Source organism: Herpailurus yagouaroundi, unplaced genomic scaffold (genome assembly GCF_014898765.1).
Source record: "Herpailurus yagouaroundi ecotype Mexico unplaced genomic scaffold, PumYag 67702, whole genome shotgun sequence".
Taxonomy (NCBI): Eukaryota; Metazoa; Chordata; class Mammalia; order Carnivora; family Felidae; genus Herpailurus; species Herpailurus yagouaroundi.
Window position 1 is genome coordinate 3699099 of NW_024420501.1, and position 16632 is coordinate 3715730.

The following is a 16632-nucleotide window of genomic DNA, read 5'->3' on the forward strand; positions in this document are numbered from 1 at the left end:
CCCCCCCCACCCTCCAGCACCTCACCTCCCTTCCTTCCCGCGTGCCTGTCTCTTCCTTTCGTTTTCTCCCTCCATCTGTCACGGATACGCATACACAGCTCCTTTTCACAACTTGTTTTCATTTTTATCAACGTCTGTGTACCCTGTTGGTCTAGATCTGGCCCCTAGGTGTCTGAACAGTTCTCTGTAGCCACTTCAGAATATGCCATAGCTGATTCTAGGTTTCTGGCCCAGGCTCTGCATTTACTGGCCACACAAGATGTTATTTGGAATGGTTGGAGTTTCCAGTGTTTCTCGTTCCCGCTCTGCTCATTTTCACTTGGTGTCTTGTTCAGCTTGTGGTAGCAGATGAATATCATTGGCCTTACTCTTCTGTGAGGCATTCTCGAACAGGAAGGGGATGACTGAGGCGGTTTGTTTCTCACATTCCTTTGAGGGGGTCTTTTTGTCTTCTTGGCTTCCTTCTGCACCTGGAAAGGCAACAGGGTGAGTCAGCATGGCATTTGTTTGGGGGAAGGGGATGGGAATGTATAGGAATGGGGCTTCATGAGTAGAGAGGTGGGTTGAGGAAGGGGGTTGTGTCAGGCAAGGCAGGGTAAGAGACTTGGGGAGACCTGTGGGGAAGAAGAAGAAGAAAGCATGGGTGGGATCATCTGACCTTGCCGCTGTGCCTGGTCTTGGGTTGACAGGAAGTCTTCTTCCCCTTCTTTCTTTTGGTTCTTGGGTCTGGCTGTTCCATGCTTCTGTTTGATCGTTTCATACTTATATAAGGCTCCTCTGGTATGCAGATCTTACCAGCCTTATTTAAGCCTCCTAGTGGTCTACCCCATGGCTCCTGGCCAGGCTCCTGACCAGTGAGGAGCCACACCCTTCAGCTTTGTTTGATCAGGAGCTCCCCTGGCCAATGGTAATGTTGAAGTGGCTTGGGCATCACAATGCACTGCTCCTGACACCTCTGTGGTGGCAGGGAGGACAGGATGCTACGGTTGGAGGAGAGGGATGTTTCCTCAATGCCCCCTAAAGATCCATCTCAAAGTGACCTGCTACCCCTCCTCATTTCCTCATGTTCAATTCTAGTGGGTCCCATGGAAGGGAGAGAGTGTTTCCCCAAAGACATTCCCCCCAGCCACTCCATTCAGGGGCTCATTCTGTTCTCTCCCATTCTTTACCATAACCTATCATCTTGGATATCTCGCCTAAAGTCTCTCCAAGGTAATGTGGCCTTATTTACTTTTCTAGGAAGATGTGAATTGTTCCACTTTCCTCCAACAGTTTTCCCTTTTGTGCCTGTTTTTGTATGGCCCATGAGCTAAGAAAGTTTCTTTTTTTTTCTTTTTTTTTTTTTTTAGCATTTTTAAATGGTTGAGAACAAAATCAAAAGGAGAATATTTCATGATGTGAAAATTATAGGAAATTCAAATCTCGTGGCCCATAAAATTTTATTAGAACACATACACTCATTCACTTAAATACTGTCAGTGGTTGCTTTCACACAGCAGAGTTTAGTAGTTGCAACGAAGACTGTACAGCCCGCAATACAAAATATTCACTATCTGTCTCTTTAGAGAAAAAGGTTGCCAACTCCTGCTCTTTTCTCTTCCATTGATCTATTTGCCCATCCTTATGCCAATACCACACACTGTGCAATTTTGGGTCAGGGGAAGAGAGAATCCTAAGCAGACTCCGTGCCCGGCGTGGAGCCTGACTCGGAGCTCAAGCCCATGACCACGAGATCATGACCTGAGCCGAAATCAAGAGTCGGATGCTTAACTGACTGAGCCACCCAGGCATCCTGATTACTGTAATTTTTGAAGAATGTTTATTTATTTATTTTGAGAGAAAGAGAGTGTGTGGCTGGGGGAAGGGGAAGAGAGAGATGGGGAGAGAGAGAATCCCAAGCGGGCTCCATGCTGCCAGCGGAGAGCCTGATGCGGGACTTGAACTCACCAACTGTGAGACCATCACCTGAGCTGAAGTGGGATGCTTAACGGATGGAGCGTGATGTGGGGCTTGATCTCACAAACCCAGGGATCATGACCTGAGCCGAAATCAAGAGTTGGATGCTTAACTGACTGAGCCACCCAGGTGCCCCAATTATTATAATTTTATAATAAGTACTAAAATGAGCTAGTGCAGCTTATCCAACTTAGCTCTTGTGTAGAGCCCTTCACATATTCATATAAATTTTGAATTTAGCTTTTCTATAAACGTTAAAGCCTGCTACGATTTTATTGTGATGGTGTTGAATTTGTATATGGATATAGGGAGAACTGAAATCTTAAAACAATATTGAGACTTTCCATCCATGAACATGTTGTATCTCTCCACTTATTTAGGTCTTAATTTATGTCTGTAATGTTTTTTTAATTTTCTTTTTTTAAAAAAATGTTTATTTATTTTTGAGAGAGAGAAGGAGCACAAGCAGGGGAGGGGCAGAGAGAGAGAGACAGGGGCAGACAGAGAATCCGAAGTGGGCTCCAGGCTCCAAGCTGTCAGTACAGAGCCCGACATGGGACTCAAACTCACAAACTGTGAGACCATGACCTGCACTAAAGTTGGACGCTTAACCGACTGAGCCACCCAGGCGCCCCTAATTTTCAATGTGCAACTCCTGCACAATTTTTGTTAAGTTGATTCCTAAGTATTCTATGTTTTGATGCCGTTGTAAATGGAATTGTGTTTAATTTCTGATTTTTTGCCAGTGTCAAATTGTGTAGAAATGCAACTGATTATCATATATTGGCCTTACATCTCCTGAGTTTTATGAATTCACTTATTGGTTCTAGTAGTTGTTTTGTAGATTCCTTTAGATTTTCTACCTAAACTGTTGGCTGCGAATAAATACAGTTCTACTTCTTTTCCTATCTTTATGCCATTTATAATTTTAATACCTAGGCTGTGTTCTCCAATAATGGACATAGTTGATGAGAATTGGCATTTTTGTACTACTTCTGATCTTGGAAGGGAGGTATTAAATATTTCACCCTTATTTATGCTATTGGTCATGGGATTTCTTGTTGATTCCCTTTATCAGATTGAGAAAGTTCCCTTTTTGTTTCTCATTTGCTGAGAGGTTTTATTATGAATGGGTATTGAATTTTGTCAAATGCATTTTCAGCGTCTTTTTAACCATATGTTTTTCATGTCTATTCTATTAATGGGAAATATATTAACTGATTTTAAAGTTTTTATTGAAATTCCAGTAAACCAACGTACAATATAATATTAGCTTCAGATGTACAACATAGTGATTCAGCATTTCCATACAATACTCAGTGCTCATCACAAGTGCCCTCCTTAATCCCCATCACCTATTTAATCTACGCTCCCATTCCCACCCCTCCAGTAACCATCAGTTTGTTCTCAATAGTTAAGATCTGTTTCTTGGTTTGCCTCTCTCTCTCTTTTTTCCCTTTGCCCATTTGTTTTGTTTCTTAAATTACACATATTTAGGTGAAGTCATATGGTATTTGTCTTTCTCTGACTTATTTCATTTAGCGTAATACTCTCTAGCGTATTTGTCATTGCAAATGACAAGATTTCATTCTTTTTTATGGCCGAGTAATATTCCATTATATATATATATATATATATATATACATACATATTCTCATGTGTTCTTTATCCACTCATCAGTCAATGGACATTTGGGCTGTTTCCATAATTTGGCTATTGTAGATAATGCTGCTATAAACATCAGGGTGCACGTATCCCTTTGAATTAGTCTTTTTGTATTCTGTGGGTAAATACCCAGTAGTGAGATTGCTGGATTGTAGGGTAGCTCTATTTCTAACTTTTTGAGGAACCTCCACACTATTTTCCACAGTGGCTGCACCAGTTTGCATTCCCACCATGAGTGCAAGAGGTTCCTTTCTCTCCACATCCTCACCAACACCTGTTGTTTCTTGTGTGGTGGATTTTAGCCATTCTGACAGGCATGAGGTGACATCTCATTGTAGTTTAGGTATTTCTCCTGAGGCAAGGGAAACAAAAGCAAAAATAAACTATTGGGACTATATCAAAATAAAAAGCTTCTGCACAGCAAAGGAAACTATCAACAAAACTGAAAGGCAACCTATGGAATGGGAGAAGGTATTTGCAAATGACATATTCAATAAAGGGTAAGTATCCAAAATATATTTTAAAAAACTTATAAAACTCAACACCCCAAAAATGAATAATCCAGTTAAAAATGGGCAGAAGACATGAATAGACATTTTTCCAAAGAAGACATACAGATGGCCAACAGACACATGAAAAGATGTTCAACATCATTTATCATCAGGGAAATGCAGATCAGGATAATTACAAAAACCAAAATCGTTGTATTTGATTTGCTAATGTTTTATTAAGGATTTTTGCATCAATTTTAATGAGTGATTTTGGTCTATGGTTTTCTTTCTTTTTGATTTCTTTGTGATACTTAGATATCAAGGGCATAAACCAGTCTAGAGGAGCTCTTGTCCATATTTTCTGAATGAGTTTGCTTAAGATTGGTATTAGATTTTTCTTAAGTATTCAGAGCATTCACCAGTGAAGCCATCAACTCTTGGAAGTTTCCTGTGAGAAGGTTTTATGTTTCAAGTTAATTTTGATATTTGCATTATTTAAAAATTCCAGTCTTGTGTTTTGGTAAAGTGTTTTTCCAAGAAGTTTGCCATTTCATCTAAATTGTTGAATTTGTTAGTATGAAGTCATGTATGATATTCCCTCTGTAGTTTTCAAATATCTCTAGCATGCGTAGTGATGCCACTTTTATAATTCCTGAAATTGGTAACTTGTGTTTTGTGTCTTTTTTTCTTGATTACTTCTAGCTAGGCTCCTGTCAGTTTTATTAATCTTAAAAACAAACTTACATTTGACTTTCTTCATTTTTTCAATGTTTTGTCTTTTTCTATCTCACTGACTTTTCTCTTTTCTCTTTTTTCTATTTAATTTGGACTTACTTTACTTTTCTTTTCATAGTTTCTTAAAGTAGAATCTCGTATCATTCATTTTAAGCCTTTTGTCTTTCCTAATATGAACTTAAAACTACAAAATTGATACTTAAGACCGCTTTAGCTGCAACTCACAAAATTTGATATATTGTGTTTTCTTATGCAGTTTGATTTATCTTCTAATTTCAATTATTTCTTTTTAAACCATGCGTTATTTTTAAATTTTTTAAATATTTATTTATTTTTAGAGAGAAAGGAGAGACAGAGCATGAGCATGAGCATGAGCATGAGCTGGGGAGGGGCAAAGAAGGAGACATAGAATTTGAAGCAGGCTCCAGGCTCTGAGCTGTCAGCACAGAGCCTGACATGGGGCTTGAACTCACAAACCGTGAGATTGTGACCTGAGCTGAAGTCAGATGCTTAACCGAGTGATCCACCCAGGTGCCCCTAAACCATGGGTTATTTAGAAGTATGTTTCTGATTTCAAAATATTTGGAGATTTTTCCATTTATGTTTTTGTTATTGATTTTTTTTATCTAATTCTGCTGTGGTTAGAGAACACATTTTTATGATTTAAATCTTTTAAAGTTTATTGAAACTCATTTTATGACCCAGAATTAGATCTATCTTGGTGTAGGTCAAAGCTGGTTGACAGTAGTTTTCAAATATGATACATCTTCATTGATTTCTTTGTCTTCTTGATTTATCAGTTATTAACAGAAGAGAGCTTAAACCTCCATCTATGATCGTGGATTTTTCTTTTTCTCCCTTTACTTTTGTAAATTTTCGCCTTACCTATTTTGAAACTCTATTATGGCATACTCATTTAGGATTGTTATATATTCTTTTTAAAAAATTTTTTTTAACGTTTATTTATTTTTGAGACAGAGGGAGACAAAGCATGAACGGGGGAGGGTCAGAGAGAGGGAGACACAGAATCTGAAACAGGCTCCAGGCTCTGAGCTATCAGCACAGAGCCTGACGCGGGGCTCGAACTCACGGACCGCGAGACCATGACCTGAGCCAAAGTCGGCCGCTTAACTGACTGAGCCACCCAGGCGCCCCACGGATTGTTATATATTCTTGATGCATTAACCCTATTTTCATTATCAAATGATCCACTTTATCTCTTCTGGTACCCCTTGTTTCAAAGCCTACTTTGTCTGATGTTAATGTAGCCTCAATAGCTTTCTTATGCTTCATGTTTGCATCGTATATCTTGTTCCACCCTTTTACTTTCAACCTAACTGTGTTTTTATATTTCAAGTGTGTTTCTTGTTAAGAGGATATAGAAGTGCTGATGCACAAGGGCACATGTACCCCAATGTTTCTAGCAGTGCTATCAACAATAGCCAAACCATGGAAAGAGCCCAAACGTCCATCAACTGATGAATGGATAAAGAAGATGTGGTTTATATATACAATGAAATACTACTTAGCAATGAGAAAGAATGAAATCCTGGCATTTGCAGCAATGTGGATGGAACTAGAGGGTATTATGCTAAGTGAAATAAATCAGCGAGAGAAAGACAGATATCATGTTTTCACTCATACGTGAAACTTGAGAAACTTAACAGAAGACCGTGGGGGAATGTTGCAGACTATGAGTCTGGAGTTCTCTCTTGTGCAGCAAGAGAGCAGATGTAGAATTGAGTATGAGAGAGGCTAATGTCAGGGAGGAGGCAAGAGCCCCAAACAGGGGTTTCGAATCTGTATTTACTGAACTCACAAGATATTACACACGTGGTGAATGTGAAAAAACAAGATCTTACGCATGTGAACATGGAGGAAACAATCAGACTAATTATTAATTTGTGTGCGTAAGAAGTAAAGGGTCTGGGGTGCAAGTGGAGTTTGTGATCAAAGTACAATGGTGTATTAACGTCAGATGGAAAGTAATTTCCTGTAGGTGATATAAAAAGTTACTCATGATCCCATTCTAACCCATTTATGTAGAACCTATTTCCCCATAGGGAAAGGGAAGGGGAAAAAATAGTTTTAAACAGAGAGGGAGGCAAACCCATAAGAGACTCTTAAATACAGAGAACAAACAGGGTTGATGGGGGGGGGGTGGAGAGGGGCAAATGGGTGATGGGCATTGAGAAGGGCACTTGTTGGGATGAGCACTGGGTGTTGTATGTAAGCGATGAATCATGGGAATCTGCCCCCGAAACCAAAAGCACACTGTATACGCTGTATGTTAGCTAACTTGACAATAATCTATATTTAAAAAAATAAATTAAAAAACAGAGCATATAGTTAGATATTGATTTTTTTTTCAATGTTTTTTTATTTATTTTTGGGACAGAGAGAGACAGAGCACGAACGGGGGAGGGGCAGAGAGAGAGGGAGACACAGAATCAGAAACAGGCTCCAGGCTCCGAGCCATCAGCCCAGAGCCTGACGCGGGGCTCGAACTCACGGACCGCGAGATCGTGACCTGGCTGAAGTCGGACGCTTAACCGACTGCGCCACCCAGGCGCCCCTGATTTTTTAAATTGAATCCATGAATATCTGTCTTTTAGTTGAAGTGCTTAATCCATTTATATTTAATGGAATTATTGATATGACTATGTTTAAGTCTATTCTTTATTTCTTTTCTATTTTTTCCATCAGTTATTTATTTTTTTCCTTCTTTTCAGTCTTCTTTCAGATTAATTGAATGTTTTTTGTATTTCATTCTATTTCTTCTATTGGTATTTTAGCAATAGCTTTTTGTATTATTGGCTTTTTAATTGTAGGGATTCTAATATGCATCTTTAGCTTACCACATTTTACACAGAAATTTTATACCAATTAATGTATAATAATATTACAATAATATCATTACACTTACATCCCTGCTGCCCTTAGTGCTATCATTGTCATATAAAACTCAAAACACATTTTTGCTATGTTTTAGTGTAACATTCAATTACCTTTAAAAATTGTAATGAAAGAAAGAAAAATTGTGTTTTGTACTTGTTACCTATTTAGCACTTCCAATGCCCTTCATTGCTTACTTTATATCTGAATTTCCATCTGATTATCATTACCCTTCAGTCTGAAAAACTTTCCTTAGGATTTTCATAGGGTGGGTGTGCTGTCAACAGATTTTCTCAGCTTTTGTTTATCTGAAAATGTTTTTATTTTGCCTTGAGTCTTGCAAAGTGATTTTACTGAACGTAGATTGATATATCAATAGCATTTTTTAAATTTTAGCACTTTAATGGTGTCCTTCTTTGATTTTCAGGCCTCTGTTGTGTCTGATATGAAGCCATCTGTAATTCTTATTGTTTTTCTGTTCATAACGTGTCTCTTTCCTCTGACTGCTTTTAAGACTTTTTCTTTATCGTTGTTTGCAGCAGATTGTCTATGGCACTAAGTTTAAGTGAGATTTTCTTTTGGGGGTTCACTAATTTTCCTGGATGTGTGGGCTGCTGTTTTTGGTCAAACTTTAAATGTGTTTTTTTCTGACTCTTTCTTTCTCTGGAATTACAATGTCATGTACCTCAGTGTCCTTGATTTTGCTTCAAAGGTAATTGAGCCTATAAATTATTTTCAATATTTTTTCTCTGTTTGCATCATTTAGGATGAAATAATTGACCTATCTTCAAGTTAATTAATTCTTATTTCTGTTGTGTTCCAATCTATTGTAAATTTTTAAAAAATCAGATGAATTTTTTATTCAGATATTGTATTTTTTAATTCTAGGATTTTCCAGGGGCGCCAGGGTGGCTCAGTCAGTTAAGGGGCCAACTTCGGTTCAGGTCATGATCTCACAGTTCGTGAGTTCAAGCCCTGCGTTGGGCTCTGTGCTGACAGCTCAGGGCCTGGAGCCTGCTTCGAATTCTGTGTCTCCCTCTCTCTCTGCCCTTCCCCTGCTTGTGCTCTGTTTCTCTCTCTCTCACAAATAAATAAACATTAAAAATAACTTTGAAAAAAATTCTAGGATTTTCCATTTGGTTTATTTTTATAGCTTCTGAATCTCTTCTGAACTTTTCCATCTTTTCATCCATTCTTTTCCTATATACATTTTTTATTGACATAAAATTTACACACACACACACACACACACACACACACACACACACACTCTCTCTCTCTCCCCCCCTTTCTCTTTGCCCCTCATTCACTTGCGCCCTCTCTCTCTTAAAAAAATTTCACAAAACAGAATTATCCATTTTATTGTGTGCAATCCTGTGACATTTAGTACGTTCACAATGTTGTGCAATGAAAACCTCTATCTACTTCCAAAATATTTCATCACCCCAAACGGAAACCCTGTACCCACCAAGCAATTACTTCCAACTCCCCCCAGCACCTAAAAACCACTAATCTGCTGTAGTTTTGATTATTGTAGATATTTCTTACAAATGCATCATATAAAATATGACTTTTTCTCGGGCTTCTTTCACGTAACGTTTTCAAGGTGTGTTCATGCTACAGCATGGATTAGAACTTCATTCCTTTTTATGGCTGTATAATAATCCATTATATTACTATACTGTATAATGTTTTTCCATTCATCAGCTGATGGAAATTTAGATTGTTTCCAGCTTTTGATTATTGTGTATAGTGCTTTGGTTAATATTTGCATGCAAGTTTTTGTTTGAATAACTGGTTTTTGGTGGTTGTTGTTACATACATAGGTGTGGAATTTCGGGGTCACATGATAGCTCTATGTCCAGCTTTTTGAGGAATCATCAAACTGTTTTGTACACCATTTCCATTTTCATCAGCAATGGGTGAGGGTTCCAATTTCTCCATATCCTTGTCAGCATTTGTTATCGTCTCTCTTTTTTACTATTGGCATCTTAGTGAGCGTGAAGTGGTATCTCACTGTGATTTGATTTATATTTCCCTAATGACTATGGTGTTAAACGTCTCATGTGCTTATTGGCCACTTGTATATTTTCTCTGTGGAAATGTTTATTCAAGTTGTTTGCCCATTTTTAAGTTGGGTTGTCTGTTTTTTTGTTGTTGACTTGTACGAGTTCTTTATATATTCTGGTTACTAGCCCCTCGTGAGATAATGCGATTTGCACGTATATTCTCCCATTCTGTGGTTTGTCTTTTTCATTTCCTTGATAGTGTCCTCCAAGGCACAGAAGTTTTAAATTCTGATCCAATCCAATCTATTTTTTTTCTTTGTCGTTCATGCTTTCAGTGTTATGTGTCACAATCCACTGCCAAGTACAAGGTCATAAAGAGGTACACCTGTTTTCTTTTTAGAGTTTTATGGTTTTAGCTCTTACATTTAGGTCATCCATCCATTTTGAGTTAATTTTTGTATACAGTGGGAGGCAGGCTCTCCGCTCTTGCGTGCATTTATTTATTTAGATTAAATCAGCCATTGCTAGTGGTTTCTTGGGAGGAAAAAAATTTCCTTTATCTTGAAAACTGCCATAAGTTCCATATTCTCCTGCTTAATAGCTGCTTTGAACATGTCTCAACCCACCCGCAGAAGGAATGGTGTCAGGAGCTGCAAAACCATTTAGTTTACACTTGACATCTTCAGCCACCTGACACTAACCTACCTTTTCAGGGATACCTCCTGACTGTTCTCTAATTAGATCCTCGAAGTCAAGCAAAGCACCTGCTCCCTGTCGGCCCCTGCGCGCAGAGCCGCCCACCTCAACCTCAGCAGCCCTTTCTGTTGTAAGTATCTTGCTAGAGGCTATGTCTGTCTCATTTATCACTGTATCTCCAGCATCCGGCATGATGCCTGGCACACAACAGTGAAGCCACTTCTTACACATGGGACCGATCCTAGAGCCAATATGTAACATGAAAATCACATGGTCAGAACTACTTCTGATGATGCCTTAGGAGGATGCCACAACAGAGAATGGCATCCTTCTCTCACAAAGTGCAGCATGGCCAGCCTGTCTTTCGGTGTGGACACAGATCGCTGGGTTGTTCTTTTTGTTTGATCCTCAGATTAAGTAGTTGGCTTGCACTTCGGTGGGGCATACCATATGAAAGATATATATCTTTAAACAAAAGAATGACACTCAGCAAAGCAAGCTGTTCGCAGTAGGAGTTGGAAGAACAGATTCATGCCTCTTATCTCTCACTTGATCCAGGGTATATATTAATTGAGTGTAATGGTGGCAGGATTTGTCCATGCTATTTAAACAATTCTCTCCTACTGTGTATTGCTGAATTCATGTAAGTGAAATATGCCTCTGAATGCCAATATCATAGACACTCAAAAAGTTTCTTTGCATGGGTGACTTAATTAATTAATGCTGTTCTCTCTGCTTGAACGTCTTCTTTTTGTCTCTGCCTATCAAAACCCGATACATTTTCTCAGAGCTGAGCTGATGACCCACTTGTTCCCCCAGCAGGCTAATTATTTCATTTATTAGGTGTCTGTTCTGCAGCAGACAATGCAAAACACCTTATATGCTTTGCCCTCCTTTAATCCTCACAGCAATCCTGTGAGAGAGGAATAATGAATGTTTTTCCTGATTTAGGGATGCGAACACTGAGATTTAGGGAGCTGAACTATCTTGCCCAAGGTAGGTGTCATTTACCTTGTTCACTGCTCCCTTTAGGCCCCCAAACAGTGTCTGCCATAGAATACGTGCTCAACGAATATTGACCATTGACTGCATAGAGTGACTGTCAGATTCCAAGCCCGTATGCCTAGCTTCTCTGCGAGAGCTTCTTGACCTATTTTGACTCAAAGCCCCAGTCATACTTTCTCACTGTATCATCCACGTATCGACCCCAGCCAAGAATATCTTGTGGATCTTCATTTACTTTTAATTTGTATTACGAAACCTATCGGTATCTTAAATGCTTTTCCAAATACATCTGCTCCTGCAGAGTCTGATACCCTTCTTTATCTCCTGTGATTCTTCTTCCTAACCCTTACAGCCCCCATAAGCTGTAAGGTCGCTACTATTCAAATGATTTTTAAAAATTATTTTTATTTTTAATTTTTTTTAATTTTTTTAATGTTTATTTATTTTTGAGACAGAGAGAGACAGAACATGAGCAGGGGAGGGGCAGAGAGAGAGGGAGACACAGAATCCGAAGCAGGCTCCAAGCCGTGAGCTGTCAGCACAGAGCCCAGTGCGGGGCTAGAACTTGTCAACCGCGAGATCGTGACCTGAGCCTAAGTTGGACGCTCAACCGACTGAGCTACCCAGGCGCCCCAATTCAAATGATATTTAACAAAACATTGCTTTGTGTTACAGGGACTTGGATACATATCTTCATAGGTGCTAACTGACCAGCATCACTCTCTGAAGCATTCTTCACCAAACCCTGATCTTGACAAACTAAATGTCTAGAGATAATTGTTCTTCTGCCAACACATCCAGTACCTTGACAATCTGGACCAAAATAGATGCCAGGCCTCCTGGTTTCCCTCACATAAATGTCCTGCTGCCCAAACTGACCGGAACTGGTCAAAGGATGACTATACTTAAGTTGGCCATGTCACGGAGGCCATTTTTGTTGGTAACTGGCAATTTTTGAAGCGTCAAAGATTTACAAAATGCATTATGGTTTCATGGAACGCTTGGATTATTCTGAAGTTCTGGTGTAGAAACATATTTAGCTTGTATTAATTAGAAAAAGAGAGACACAGTGATATTCGTGAACTACAATCTCTCTTTTCAAATGAGCAGGCTTATGGTGAGATTTGCAAACATAGAAATCATGGTTAGAAGAGACCATATAGTAAAAGGATCCAAGTTTCCATTCTGGAAATTATAAATGGCAAAATATTGATCTGGACTAGGCAAAAATGGCCAAATGAAACTTCTAACAGAATTTTTCATAGGCTATACCTACGTCATTCCTAGGCTTGCTGTAGGTCATGTCCTTTAAATGTATTGTCTCATTTAACTCTCACCACTCTGGGATGTAGGTACCGTTTAAATTTGCGTCTTATAGCTGAGGAAATGGAGGCTCACAGATTGTGACTTATTCATGATCATAACCTGTAAAGGAAGAGGTGGAATTTCAGTCCAAATCTAACTCTAGCTCCCGTGCCCCTTTTCGTACACCACATTGCCTTACAGGGGTCCTTATTAACCTATGTTAATAAGAGCCAACATTTATTGGGAATTAGACAATTTACTGAATGCTAGGCATGGTGATAAGCACTTCGCATGAAATAGCTCATTTAATCATCAAAACCATTCTACGAGGCAGGAGCTATTGATATTCTCGTTATATGTCTGAGAGCATTAAAGCTTGGGTGGGAAGTTTAGGTAACTTGCCCATAGTTACTCAGCTAGAGAGTTTCAGAGCCAGATTTCAAGCCATTCTGTCAGTTCTCAGAGCTAGAGCCCCTCTACTGCTAGTTCAAATGTGAATATGCGTATGAATTACCTGGTGAGGCTGTTAAAAAATGTGGATTCTTTGGCCCCATCCCTGCGAATCGATCAAATAAATCTTTTTTTTAATGAAAAAAACTTTTTATTTGAGAGAGTGAGCGCGTGTGTGCACAAATGGGGGAGGGGCAGAGGGAGAGAAAGAATCTTAAGCAGCTACACGCTCAATGTGGCGCCCAACAGAGGGCTCGATCCCACGACCCTGGGATCATGACCTGAGCTGAAATCAAGAGTCGGACGCTTAACCGACTGAGCCACCCAAGAGCCCCTCAATTAAGTCTTTTTAAAATAATTTTTTTCCCGGCTTTATTCGGGGATAATTGACAATTATAGTTGGAATCGTACAGCCTTTTCGGACTGGCTTCTTTCACTTAGAAATATGCAAACTGTAGAGACAATAAGAAGATCAGTGGTTGTTAGGGTTCAGGAGGAGGGAGGAATAAATAGAGCATAGGGGTTTGGGGAGGGTGGTGAAATTATTCTGTACGATACTACAATGCTGGAGACCCGACATTATGCCTTTGTCAAAATGCATCGAACTATATGACGCAAAAGTGAACCCTAATGTAAAGTGGCGACTTTTGTCAATCATAGTGTATCAATATTGGTTTATCAAATGTAACAAGTGTACCATGCTGATGTAATTTTCTTTGGTGGGTCTTCTATCTGAGTAGTATCGGCCTCGTAGACTGAGTTGCTTATGTTTATGAGTAATTGTTTTATATATTTGGGGGCTCCGGTATTCAGCGCATAGACATTTATAATTGTTAGCTCTTCCTGATGGATAGACCCTGTCACTATTATATAATGTCCTTCTTCCTCTCTTGTTACAGCCTTTAATTTAAAGTCTAGTTTCCCCTCCTGACATAGAACCTACATGCTGCCAATGAACTGGAGTGGGGGATCAGGGCCCAGTATATTTGACCTGCTGTGCCGGGGCTAGAGCTTCTGCCCTGCAGGTGCAGGCTGGGTGCAGGAAGGGACTTCAGACCTCTCTGCTGTGCTTGCCTAAAGTATGTTCTGGAACACAGAGCTGGGGCCCTCCCGGAGAGACGGCATGACCCTACGCTGCAAGCCAAGGGGAAAGCAGTCCCTATTTTCCTGACGGCACCTGCCGGGAGTAGAGGTCTCAGACTCGTTTTTTCCAAAATGGAGCTGGTGGAGGAGGAAGGGCAGAGCAGGTGATGATTCAAATGCCACAGAGTCCCGTACCTCGATTTAGTAGATTTTCTTGCATGTATTTGCCTCTCTTTGCCCGATGCCCTTAGGACACTCTCTGGAGCCTTTCGCTATTGTTTTCTAATTTTTCTAGGTACAGAGTTGTTTACTGGGGAGCTAGTTCACGGCCCTCCTCACTGCACCACTCTGGAAATCTGACGGAAGATTTGAACTTCCGTCACGTTGGCAGATTCTCTCTCCTGCTGACTTGGCTTTGCATAGCTGTATTGTCAGTTACTCTACGGGGAAGAGAGGTATGTGGTCAGTTACTCTCAAGGAACCGAGGGCGGTTCTGACCGACAGAGATAAAACAACAAGAAACTGAGACCCTTGGTCCAAAGGGCAGCAAGGAACTGAACTTAGCCCACAAACATGTGAGCTGACAAGTGAATCCCCAGCGGAGCGTCAAGATGCAAGCAGAACCCTAGCCCATACCTGCACCGCCGTCTTTGTGGGATCCCGAGGCAGAGGACCTGGGAAAGCTGGTGTCACGACCCCCGACCCACAGAAACGGCGAGATCAGAAATGTCCATTGTTATAAACCACATCATACCGGAACATTTTGAAAGCAAGTTGGTTCTATAATATTATGTGCGTTTCTTCATTAATGCATTAAATAACAAGATCTAGCAGGGGATCTAATATTTGCCATTATTTAGAAGAACCGATGAGCATAAACTGTATCTCAAGGTATCTGCAACAATAGCAAGGTGAAATGAAAATACATGTGATTGCCGTTGGTGACGGATTTACAAGTACCGTTAATATTGCTGTGGATGGTAGCCTACTCTGATCCTTGAAAGAGATGTTAAATTTATTTAGATGTTAGTGGAAATAAATATTTAGACTCTCTGTCTCCTAAATTACGCAGGCCCCCTGCATTCTATCCGCAAAAACCCTCAAGGTTAAAAACCTCTGATACAGAGTCATTGTTTGCTAAAGTCCCCTGATTATCTGTCTTTTCTATTCCTGTGTAAGTAGCCTCTCTGCCGTAGGTCATTCTGTCTCCTTTCCCAATATGTCAACTGGAAGTTTCCTCTCTCTTTTCTAAACTTTTTTTTTTTTTATTTTGAGAGAGAGAGAAAGACAGAAAGAGAGAGGGCACACAGCCAGGGAGAGGGGCTGAGAGAGAGAGAGAGAGAACAACTTTTTTTTACATTTTAAAGTTTATTTATTTATTTCAATGTAATGTATTGTAAAATTGGTTTCCGTACAACACCCAGTGCCCATCCCAACAGGTGCCCTCCTCCATGCCCATCACCCACTTTCCCCTCTCCCCCATCCCCCATCAACCCTCAGTTTACTCTCTGTATTTGAGTCTCTTCTGGTTTGCCTCCCTCCCTCTCTGTTTGTAACTTTTTTCCCCCTTCCCCTCCCCCATGGTCTTCTGTTAAATTTCTCAAGTTCCACATAATGAGTGAAAACATACAGTATCTGTCTTTCTCTGACTGACTTATTTCACTTAGCATAATACCCTCCAGTTCCATCCACGTTGCTACAAATGGCCAGATTTCATTCTTTCTCATTGCCGAGTAGCATTCCATTGCATACATAAACCACATCTTTATCCATTCCTCAGTTGATGGACATTTAGGCTCTTTCCGTACTTTGGCTATTGTTGAAAGTGCTGCTATACACATTGGGGTACAAGTGCCCCTCTGCATCAGCACTCCTGGATCCCTTGGGTAAATTCCTAGCAGTGCTATTGCTGGGTCATAGGGTAGATCTATTTTTAATTTTTTGAGGAAACTCCATGCTGTTTTCCAGAGTGGCTGCACCAGAGAGAGAGAGAAAAATCTTAAGCAGGCTCCAGAGGGGCTCGATCCCATGACCCTGGGATCATGACCTGAGCCAAAATCAAGAGTCAGATGCTCAACAGACTGAGCCACCCAAGCACCCGCCAAAACTTTTTTAGGGGGTGTGTGTGCACCAATTAATTGAAATTAATTATAACAAATTTAATATCTCTCAAAATTTTAAACGCACATAACTTGGTCCAGAAATTCTGTTTCTAGAATTCATCCTGCAGGTGGACAAAGATATATGCGGAAGGATATTCATTACAATGCTGTTAGTAATGCTAAACAGCTAAATGTACAACAGTAGAAATTTTGTTGTATAAATTACCATTCACCTTGCAA

The 16632-nt window shown here is 40.0% G+C and overlaps 1 long non-coding RNA gene across 1 annotated transcript; it reads right to left on the bottom strand.

The window, feature by feature from the left end:
• Positions 1–99: 99 nt before the first annotated feature.
• On the bottom strand, positions 100–838 carry LOC121025836 (uncharacterized). The gene is made up of 2 exons (XR_005788162.1): positions 659–838; positions 100–470 (listed from the first exon to the last, which is right to left on the bottom strand). It is a non-coding gene; the product is annotated as an uncharacterized LOC121025836 (long non-coding RNA).
• Between the last annotated feature and the right edge of the window lie 15794 nt (positions 839–16632).